Source organism: Pinus tabuliformis, chromosome 4_1, assembly GCF_031772625.1.
Source record: "Pinus tabuliformis cultivar Carrire ecotype Pingquan chromosome 4_1, CPIR1, whole genome shotgun sequence".
Classification (NCBI taxonomy): Eukaryota; Viridiplantae; Streptophyta; class Pinopsida; order Pinales; family Pinaceae; genus Pinus; species Pinus tabuliformis.
In genome coordinates, this window is record NC_142303.1 from 628,551,594 (window position 1) to 628,561,130 (window position 9,537).

Here is a 9,537-nt window from a genome sequence, read left to right on the forward strand (position 1 = left end):
CCGTTTGATCGCTAACTATGTTCAATGTGAAATCATAGGAGATGACCTTAAGAAATAACCAGTTCACAAGTCTGGGAGAAAAATATTTCATCAATGAGGCACATGGATAGACAATGATCATCAGCTGGGAGTGGGCTAATGCATTCACAACTTTCACTGGGCATGAGGTCCAAGAAGAGCTCCAAAATGGCTAAGTGTGGGATTAGTGGAGTATGAGAGGAAAGAGACACCTGAATAAGACTCAAATAGATATCACACACATGAAAGCCATCAATACAATCGAGGGGAATTCATAAGACTCATTATCAACAATGAAACCTCTAAACGACAACAAAGCGACACTTATTTCTAACTGTTATAGTTGAAACATAGCATTGCGACACTTATAACACAGGTTGCGATAAAAATGTCGAATTTGACAAGAAAGTGTGCTAAGCTGTAGGGATGTGTCTAATTCATATTATTATAATACACAAGACCATCTAATGTGAAAGAGTGTGTTACAACTACCTCTAGTGATGTGCTAAGGTGCGACACATACATGAGGGAAAATAGTTAGAAACGACACTTGCGACAATAAGAAAAAGTGAAAACAACGCTTTCAAAAGCTAAAGAAAGTGAAAGTAACACATGCCAAAGTGAAGTTAACATGAAAATGACACTTGTTAAAGTGAAATAAAGCAAAAAATGACAGTTGTGAAAGTTAAAGCGACACTTATGAAAGCAAAGGTGTGCAAAAGTAAAAGTTGTGAAAACTCAGAAATTGAAGTAAACTTGCAACCAAAGTGAGAGGGGCTATTAAGTGACGCGGCACACTGATTATTAACATAGGTTGAACATTATGCATGCACTGTCCTTGTGGACTATGTAGTTCTTGTCTACAGTGACTCTGGAAGCACTATAACTAAACATTGTGCAAACTCGAATCCTAGAGACTCTGCAAGCCTGACTCTTAAGGACTGCACATTGCCTGTCTAAGCTTGCAGAAGAAAGGTAGGCTTGTGAATTTATCAAGGTCGAAGCATGTGTGAGAAAGTGACTTTGACACTTAGGATATGAGAATAATACTTGAGCACTTTTCAAAACATCAACTGACGATGAAGCGACTATGATTCACATGGAATGACAAATCGTAAGATCCTAAGTAGGCTTCAAAATTCAAGTGTAGTAAAAGTTTTGGAGGGTCTTGATCGCAACGTCAACACCCTAAAAATGAAGCAACTTGACCACAAGATGAACAAATTAAAGAGTCTGGTTCCAATGGTGGAGGAGATGATGTTGAATATAAATAAATAGGAAGAGTCGACATGAGACATGCAAAACCCTCATATGTAGATGAAGGTTACTATCCCTCAGGAGTAGTTGACTTAGGTTTCGACAAAAGAGGGTCTGGCCATTCCATCTTAAGAAGGTACTCCTATGCCTTTGAGTATTACTTTCCCTCTTTCGTTGTTAAATGTGTGGTAAGCTATTTCTCAGCAGGTAGGGATGTGGGGGGTCCGAATTATTTTGACTTATCTTCCTTAACTACAAGATCTTCAATTCCCATCCCCTAACTCTTTGTTGTCACTTTCCCTTGTCTTAGAGAAGAATTTACATACCCTTTCCCAGTGGTTTTGGTGTAAAAAATCCTTTCTAATGAAGCATTAGAGGAGGACATATTGTACAACCTTTGTTCTAGAATGATTTTCCATAACACTGAAGCAATAATAGTAGGTTTGGGGAAACTCTCACTATCAAGTTAAGGGGGGAGGGAATAGGGAGAAAAATGAATTTGGAAAAATCAAAGGAAAGGGATTGTGATGATCTTATAGTTAGTAAACAATAATCCATTCATGGGGCGCTTAGAGCATTGACAACCCTTAGAGGTGTTACATAATGAAACTTGTTTCTTTCAATTGTAGGGGCTTAACATGCCCCTCAAAAAACAATCTAATCATAACAGCTTGGACTGCTTTTCCCAAATTCATCAGTTGGTAGATTTGCTTAGAGAGGAATAGAAGGATATTCAGAAACAAAGATCAGGATTTCAGAGTTGTTGCAAACACAGTAAAATGTCAGCTAAATGAATGCCTGAGAGAAAGAATGGATGATTCAAACCTATGCCAGCAAGACATTGAGTTGGGTGCTGCACTCAGTCTCCAATTCCAAAAATCGACTACCATCCCCGTTTCTCCCAAAGAATGGCAAATCAGAAAAATGAAGAGGACTTTCAGTCCTGGATTTCCAAGCAAACAATTCCCTCTCTCTTCTTTGACGGGGCAGCCAAGGGAAATCCAGGAATTGCTGGTGCTGGAGGGCTCATAATAAATACAGAAGAAACTCCTACTCACAGATATGCTTGGGGACTGGGTCACTCCTCTAGCATGCAAGTTGAAGCACTGGCCCTTCTCCAAGGGATCAAGCTGCTTAAAGAGTTGGGACTTAAGGAGGCTAATGTTTTTGGCGATTCGCAGGTCATCATCAAAACAATGGCGACAAACTCTACCCCAACAGATTTGCGTCTTGCAAGGACGATCACAAGAGTCAAAGAAATGGCAAAGCCCCTGAAATTGGAATTCTTCCATGTGCTGAGAATAAATAACAAAGAGGCAGACATTGAAGCAAACAAGGCAGTCCAGTTACCTGCTGGGACTATTCTTAGAGACAAAGAAACTTCATGGGACCTGATTCCTTAATCTTCCATTTTTACTGCATTTTATTGAAGCAATTTGTTTGCATTCACAAGCTTGGGCAAATAAGAGAAATAGAACTCATTGTAAAATGTAAAAAAAGACGATTCATAAGCGTATGTGCTTTGATCCTCTTGTTGGAAAGGTGCTCAGAAACCGACTCCATTATCTGTAAACTGAGTTGTGGCTTTAAGCCAAAAATCTAATGAAATCCCATAACCGTTTATGTAAAAAAAATAAAAATAAAACATAAAAATATAATAATAAAATTAAAAAAACATAACAAAAATAAGAAAAACATAAAAATAAAAAATAAAAACATGACAAAAAAATTTAAAAAACATAAAACATAAAACATAAAACATGTTAGTAATAAAAGATAAAATTAAAAATAAATAAACATGACAAAAAAAAACCTATAAAAATGTACAAAAAAACCAAAATTAACTAGTAAAAATTAAAAAAAAAACCAAAATTAACTAGTAAAAATTAAAGAAAAAAAACCAAAATTAACTAGTAAAAATAAAAAAATTGAATAAAAAATTATGAAAAAAATTGAAAAGAATATATATAATTTAAAGAAAAACAAATTGATCCACAAAAAAAAAAATCTAAAAACATTTTTTTTAAGTTAAAAAAAAATAAAAATTTAAGTTTGTTTTGTTGTTGTTGTTGTTTTTTTTTTTTTTTTTGAATTTTTTTTTTTTTAAATTAAAATTATAGAAATAAATAAATAACACACACACACATATATATATATATATATATTAAATTATAAAAATAAAAATAAAAATAAAAACCGCTAAAAAAACTCAAAACAATTAAAAAAACAATATATATATATATATATATATATATATTTTAAATAAAACAATTAAAAAAATAATTTAATCAAAACACTTTTTGTTTTTGTTTTTTTTTGTTTTTAAACAATATAAAAAAAATTAAAAAAAACACATTCAAAAAACATTCAGCTTGCCGCCCTACCTCACCCCCCTCCCAACCTCTCCCCTCTCTGCTCCCACACCTCCTTCCCCTTATCCCCTTCCCTCACCCCCTCGCCTCCCCACTCTCGGCCCTTCGCTCTCTCCTCCCTCACACACCCCCTCGCTTCCCTCCCCTCTCCCCTCTCTCCTCCCTCACACACCCGCTCCCTTCCCTTCCCTTCTCCTCCCTCACCCATCCTCGGACCACCCCTTGCCTCCCCTCCCTTCTCCCCTCCCGTACCCGGCCCCATTCGCAACCCCCTCCCTCACCCCCTCTGCTCCCCTCACCCCCTCACCCCCCTCCCCTCCCTGCCCGGGCACCTAGCTAGTGGCTAGGAGGTCGCTAGTAGGGGGCCCGTGCGGGCGGGGGAGGGTTGCGCCGTCTCCCTCAGTGGAGGGGTTTGAGGGAGGGGGGTGCGGTGGGGGCCGGGTGGAAGACGAGAGAGGGGAGTAGAGAGAGGAGGAGGGTCGACGGTGGTGGCCAGGTGGGGGAAGGGAGAGGGGAGGAAGGCGGGGTTGTGAAATTTTGTAATTGTTTTTTTTTTTTTTTTAAATTGTTTATATATATATTAAATTGTTTTTTTCTTAAATTATTTTTTGTTTGTTTTGTTTTGTATTTTATTTTTTAAATTTAAATATTTTAAATTTTAATATATATATATATATATATATATATATATATATATATATATATATTAATTGTTTTTATTTTTACTTTCTGACAATTATTTAACATTTTTTTAAATGTTTTTTGTTTTTTGTTTTTGTTTTTATTTATTTAAATTTTTCATTTTTACAAGTTATTTTTTTTGTTTTGTTTTGTTTTATTTTTTCATGAATCGTCCCCTTTCCACCTCTGGCCAGTTGGGCTTCAGGGTCGCCGGGATATATATATGTGTGTGTGTGTGTAAGTTTTTAATTTTTTGTTAATGATTTATTTAATTTTTGTAATATATATATATATATACATGGTATGGTTAATATTTTTTACATTTTATAGTGTTTTTTTAATGTCATTACTATATGTTTTTTATATTTGATTTTTTTTGTCATGGTTTTTTTTATTACTTGTTATTTTATTTATTTATTTATTTTTTTTTTTTTTGATTTTTTGTGATTTTTTTTTTTTTTTCAATATTTGAATTTTTGTTTTCTTACATATATATATATTGTAAGGTATGTGTTGATGTTTGTCTAGCAACTCGATCCCATTATGTGTAATTTGATAGTTGATTTTAATTTTTTTGTTATAATGAATCAAGTCTGCCCCATAATGTGTTAATTTTATGGTCGGTCTTTAAGTTTTCATTATAATGGGTTGAGCTCACCTACACTGCATGTCAATTTGATATTTGATTTTTAATTTTTTTCGCAATGTATCAAATTGTCTTAGGCTAAGATTTCAAAGTCGCTATACATTTAGCATTTAAAAAAAATTACCCTTGGTATAATAACTCTTTCATTGAGGTGTTCATTTTTAAAAAAAATTTAGTCATAAATTTTTTCAGTAATGTGATGCTTAAAATATTTTGAAAATTTAAGATTGTTTTGTAGTCATAATCTTTGGTTTTAATTCCATGGTTGAAAAATTGTCAAGCTTTTTAATGTTTTTCTAAGTCGTGATATTTTATCTTTAATGTTATGGCTGAAAACAATTATAATATTTTTTCTTAGCACCATGCTTGAAAATTGTTAGAATTTTAAGGTTTTTCAAAGAAGTGATATTTTAAATTTAATGTCATGCTTAAAAATCATTGGAATTTTAAAGGTTTTTAAAGACGTGATATTTTATCGTTAATGTCTTGCTTGAAAATGATTAGAACTCTAAAATTTTTCAAAGTCACGATATTTTGTTTTTAACGTCATTAATAAAAAGTGTTGAAAATGTACAAAAAAAAACCGTTATTCCAGCATCAACACTTTTCAATTTCAAGGTGTTTTTTTCATGTTTTTTTTGGGATTTTTGGGCTCGAGTACTCATTTTGAGGTAATAGTTCCCGTTTGATCGCTAGCTATGTTCAATGTGAAATCATAGGAGATGACCTTAAGAAATAACCAGTTCACAAGTCTGGGAGAAAAATATTTCATCAATGAGGCTCATGGATAGACAATGATCATCAGCTGGGAGTGGGCTAATGCATTCACAACTTGCACTGGGCATGAGGACTAAGAAGAGCTCCAAAATGGCTAAGTGTGGGATTAGTGGAGTATGAGAGGAAAGAGACACCTGAATAAGACTCGAACAGATATCACACACATGAAAACCATCAATACAATCGAGGGGAATTCATAAGACTCATTATCAACAATGAAACCTCTAAACGACAACAAAGCGACACTTATTTCTAAGTGTTACAGTTGAAACATAGCATTGCGACACTTATAACACTTGTTGCGATAAAAATGTGGAATTTGACAAGAAAATGTGCTAAGCTATAGGGATGTGTCTAATTCATATTATTGTGATACACATGACCATCTAATGTGAAAGAGTGTGTTATAACTACCTCTAGTGATGTGCTAAGGTGCGACACATACATGAGGGAAAATAGTTAGAAACGACACTTGTGACAGTAAGAAAAAGTGAAAACAACGCTTTCAAAAGCTAAAGAAAGTGAAAGTAACACATGCCAAAGTGAAGATAACATGAAAATGACACTTGTTAAAGTGAAATAAAGCAAAAAATGATAGTTCTGAAAGTTAAAGTGACACTTACGAAAGCAAAGGTGCGCAAAAGTGAAAGTTGTGAAAACTCAGAAATTGAAGTAAAATTGCAACCAAAGTGAGAGGGGCTATTGAGTGACGTGGCACACCGATTATTAACATAGGTTGAACATTGTGCATGGACTGTCCTTGTGGACTATGTAGTTCTTGTCTACAGTGACTCTGGAAGCACTATAACTAAACATTGTGCAAAATCTAATCTTAGAGACTCTGCAAGCCTGACTCTCAAGGACTGCACATTGCTCGTCTAAGCTTGCAGAAGAAAGGTAGGCTTGTGAATTTATCAAGGACAGAGCATGTGTGAGAAAGTGACTTTGACACTTAGGATATGAGAATAATACTTGAGTGCTTTTCAAAACATCAACTGATGATGAAGCAACTATGATTCACATGGAATGACAAATCATAAGATGCTAAGTATGCTTCAAAATTCAAGTGTAGTAAAAGTTTTGGAGGGTGTTGTTCGCAATGTCAACACCCTAAAAATGAAGCAACTTGACCACAAGATGAACAAATTAAAGAGTCTGGTTCCAATGGTGGAGGAGATGATGTCAAATATAAATAAATAGGAAGAGCCGACATGAGACATGCAAAACCCTCATATGTAGATGGAGGCTACTATCCCTCAGGAGTAGTTGACTTAGGTTTCGACAAAAGAGGGTGTGGCCATGCCATCTTAAGAAGGTACTCCTATGTCTTTGAGTATTACTTTCCCACTTTCATTGTTAAATGTGTGGTAAGCTATTTCTCAGTAGGTAGGGATGTGGAGGGTCCGAATTATTTTGACCTATCTTCCTTAACTACAAGATCTTCAATTCCCATCCCCCAACTCTTGGTTGTCACTTGCCCTTGTCCTAGAGTAGAATTTACATACCCTTCCCCGGTGGTTTTGGTGTAAAAAATCCTTTCTAATGAAGCATTAGAGGAGGACATATTGTACAACCTTTGTTCTAGAATGATTTTCCGTAACACTGAAGCAACAATAGCAGGTTTGGCGAAACTCTCACTATCAACTTAAGGGGGAAGGGAATAGGGAGAAAAATGAATTTGGAAAAATTGAAGGAAAGGGATTGTGATGATCTTATAGTTAGTAAACAATAATCCATTCATGGGGCACTTAGAGCACTGACAACCCTTAGAGGTGTTACCTAATGAAATTTGTTTCTTTCAATTGTAGGGGCTTAACATGTCCCTCAAATTTTTTTTCTTTCAAAATATTAGTTGAATTGAATAAACCGTACTTGATAAAGCTTCAAGAGATTTTGGGAGATAGGTGTAATATTTCTAAAATGTTGGAAGCCTACTTCGGTTGTTGGAATATTATTGGTCTTGATTTCAGAGGATTCTTGGGAGGATTAGTTATCAGGTGGTACACTAGAAATATCAAAGTGTTAATTCGAGCCTTGGAATTGATTTTTACTCTGAATAACTACGTTTTTCTTTTACTCTCATTAATATTTATGACATGTATCTAAACAAGGTGGAATACTAGGAAATTTTTTCTAAACATCCCTTGTGAATTTGAAATCGTTGATTATAGGTGGGGATCTAATATTTTCATTGGGGGCTTAAGAGGTTTGGGGTTAGAGGCCCATACTGAATCCTCTTTTTTATTTATTCTCTCATAAGTTTATGGTCTCCAAGTTAGTGGACATCGAACTAGATAAGCTCAAAGCAACTTCGAGAAATTTTCATTCAGGTGAATAATGCATTTGCAAAAATATTAGATTGGTTTTTTTATTGCCAAGGATCTAGTAGAGCACCCTGCCTTGTTTAAACAATAGGTTGGGTGCGGGGGGAGTCTAGTCACTCCCTAATTTTCTAGGAAGTTAAAATGAGAGAATGGAAGCTTTCTAGTCCTTTCAAATTTATCTCCCACTGGTTAAAAGACGAAGAATTTGTCACTCTTGTTAAAAAGCACTGGAAAGGGTTTGATTGATCTGGAATTTGTCCAGGACAAAGAATTAAAGGTATTACAGACTCATGTGCATGGATGTGCTTATGTTACTTATGCAATGGATCGATAAGATTGCTAGAATACATAGACACTCAGGCAATCAGAGAAAACATAACAGTCAAACATGTAAACAAAACAAGTTTAATAAGGAGTTCACCCAATGCTCTTGGGCTACGTCTCATGGTCCAGCCTTTCAGTGGTGGCATCTCTATTATTTTTTCAAGTAGAGTTTTTACAATAGTGAGCTCGATTCGAGACTCACTAAACATAATGAAGTTAGTAGGAATGGAGTGCACAGACTCTCCTTACTGAAACTCGACCTCAGAGGGTCACAATAGTATGATACGCATATGCCGAGGAGTTTTCTTGAACCTCTCAAGCCTTCAATGGAGTACACAGACTATCTGACTCTCTTTGGCTCTGTCTGGCTCGATGCTACCTTCAAGTCAGCTTGATTTCTACTCTATGTTCTCTGCTATTAGCATTCTGTGTCTCTTCGCTATTTGCCTTTGTGTGTTGTCCGTCCTCTGCCTCTGTTAATTCATGGCTTTAAAGCCAGTCTGTTCTTTGACTGCTCATTTCCGCTTCCTGACCTTCTGGTTTCCTTTCCTCTGTCCATTCGAATTCCTCTGCTCTGTGTCATCATCACTGGGTAACACCTCGCAGGGAGGTGGCCACCTGTTTGCTAACGAACTGGGTGTCAGATTCCCTGAATCATATTCGAATGGCCATTAAATATGTTTGCTTCAAGATCGTCCGCGAATTATGAATCATTTGCCAACTCATCATCCATGTCAGACTTCAAATCCCCTGTCATCTTGCTTTTTGACCTGTCAAATCTAGTCAGTCATCGGAACGCATCTCCGCCATCGATCTGGGCCCCCCAGATCCTACGGTCGTCCTTCATATCGGGCAGACAAGTTGCACGGTGTTTACCCATCCGATGCGGGCGGTTTTCTCTCTCATTCGCTGGACGCGTGTCGCTCGATATGTGGCATCGGGTGGGACTCAGTCAAAACTTCTTACCGCCTTGAAGCCTTCTGATATCCTGCCGGTTTGGGGAATCCCGCACTACGAAACCGAAATAGTTACTTTTTCGAATTTTATAGTGATTTCGGGTCCGGGCGCTTCGGGGCTTTCCTTCACTGAGGGGACATCTTAAGATATGTGTTAGCGCTTAACGTATCGGAATCCACCT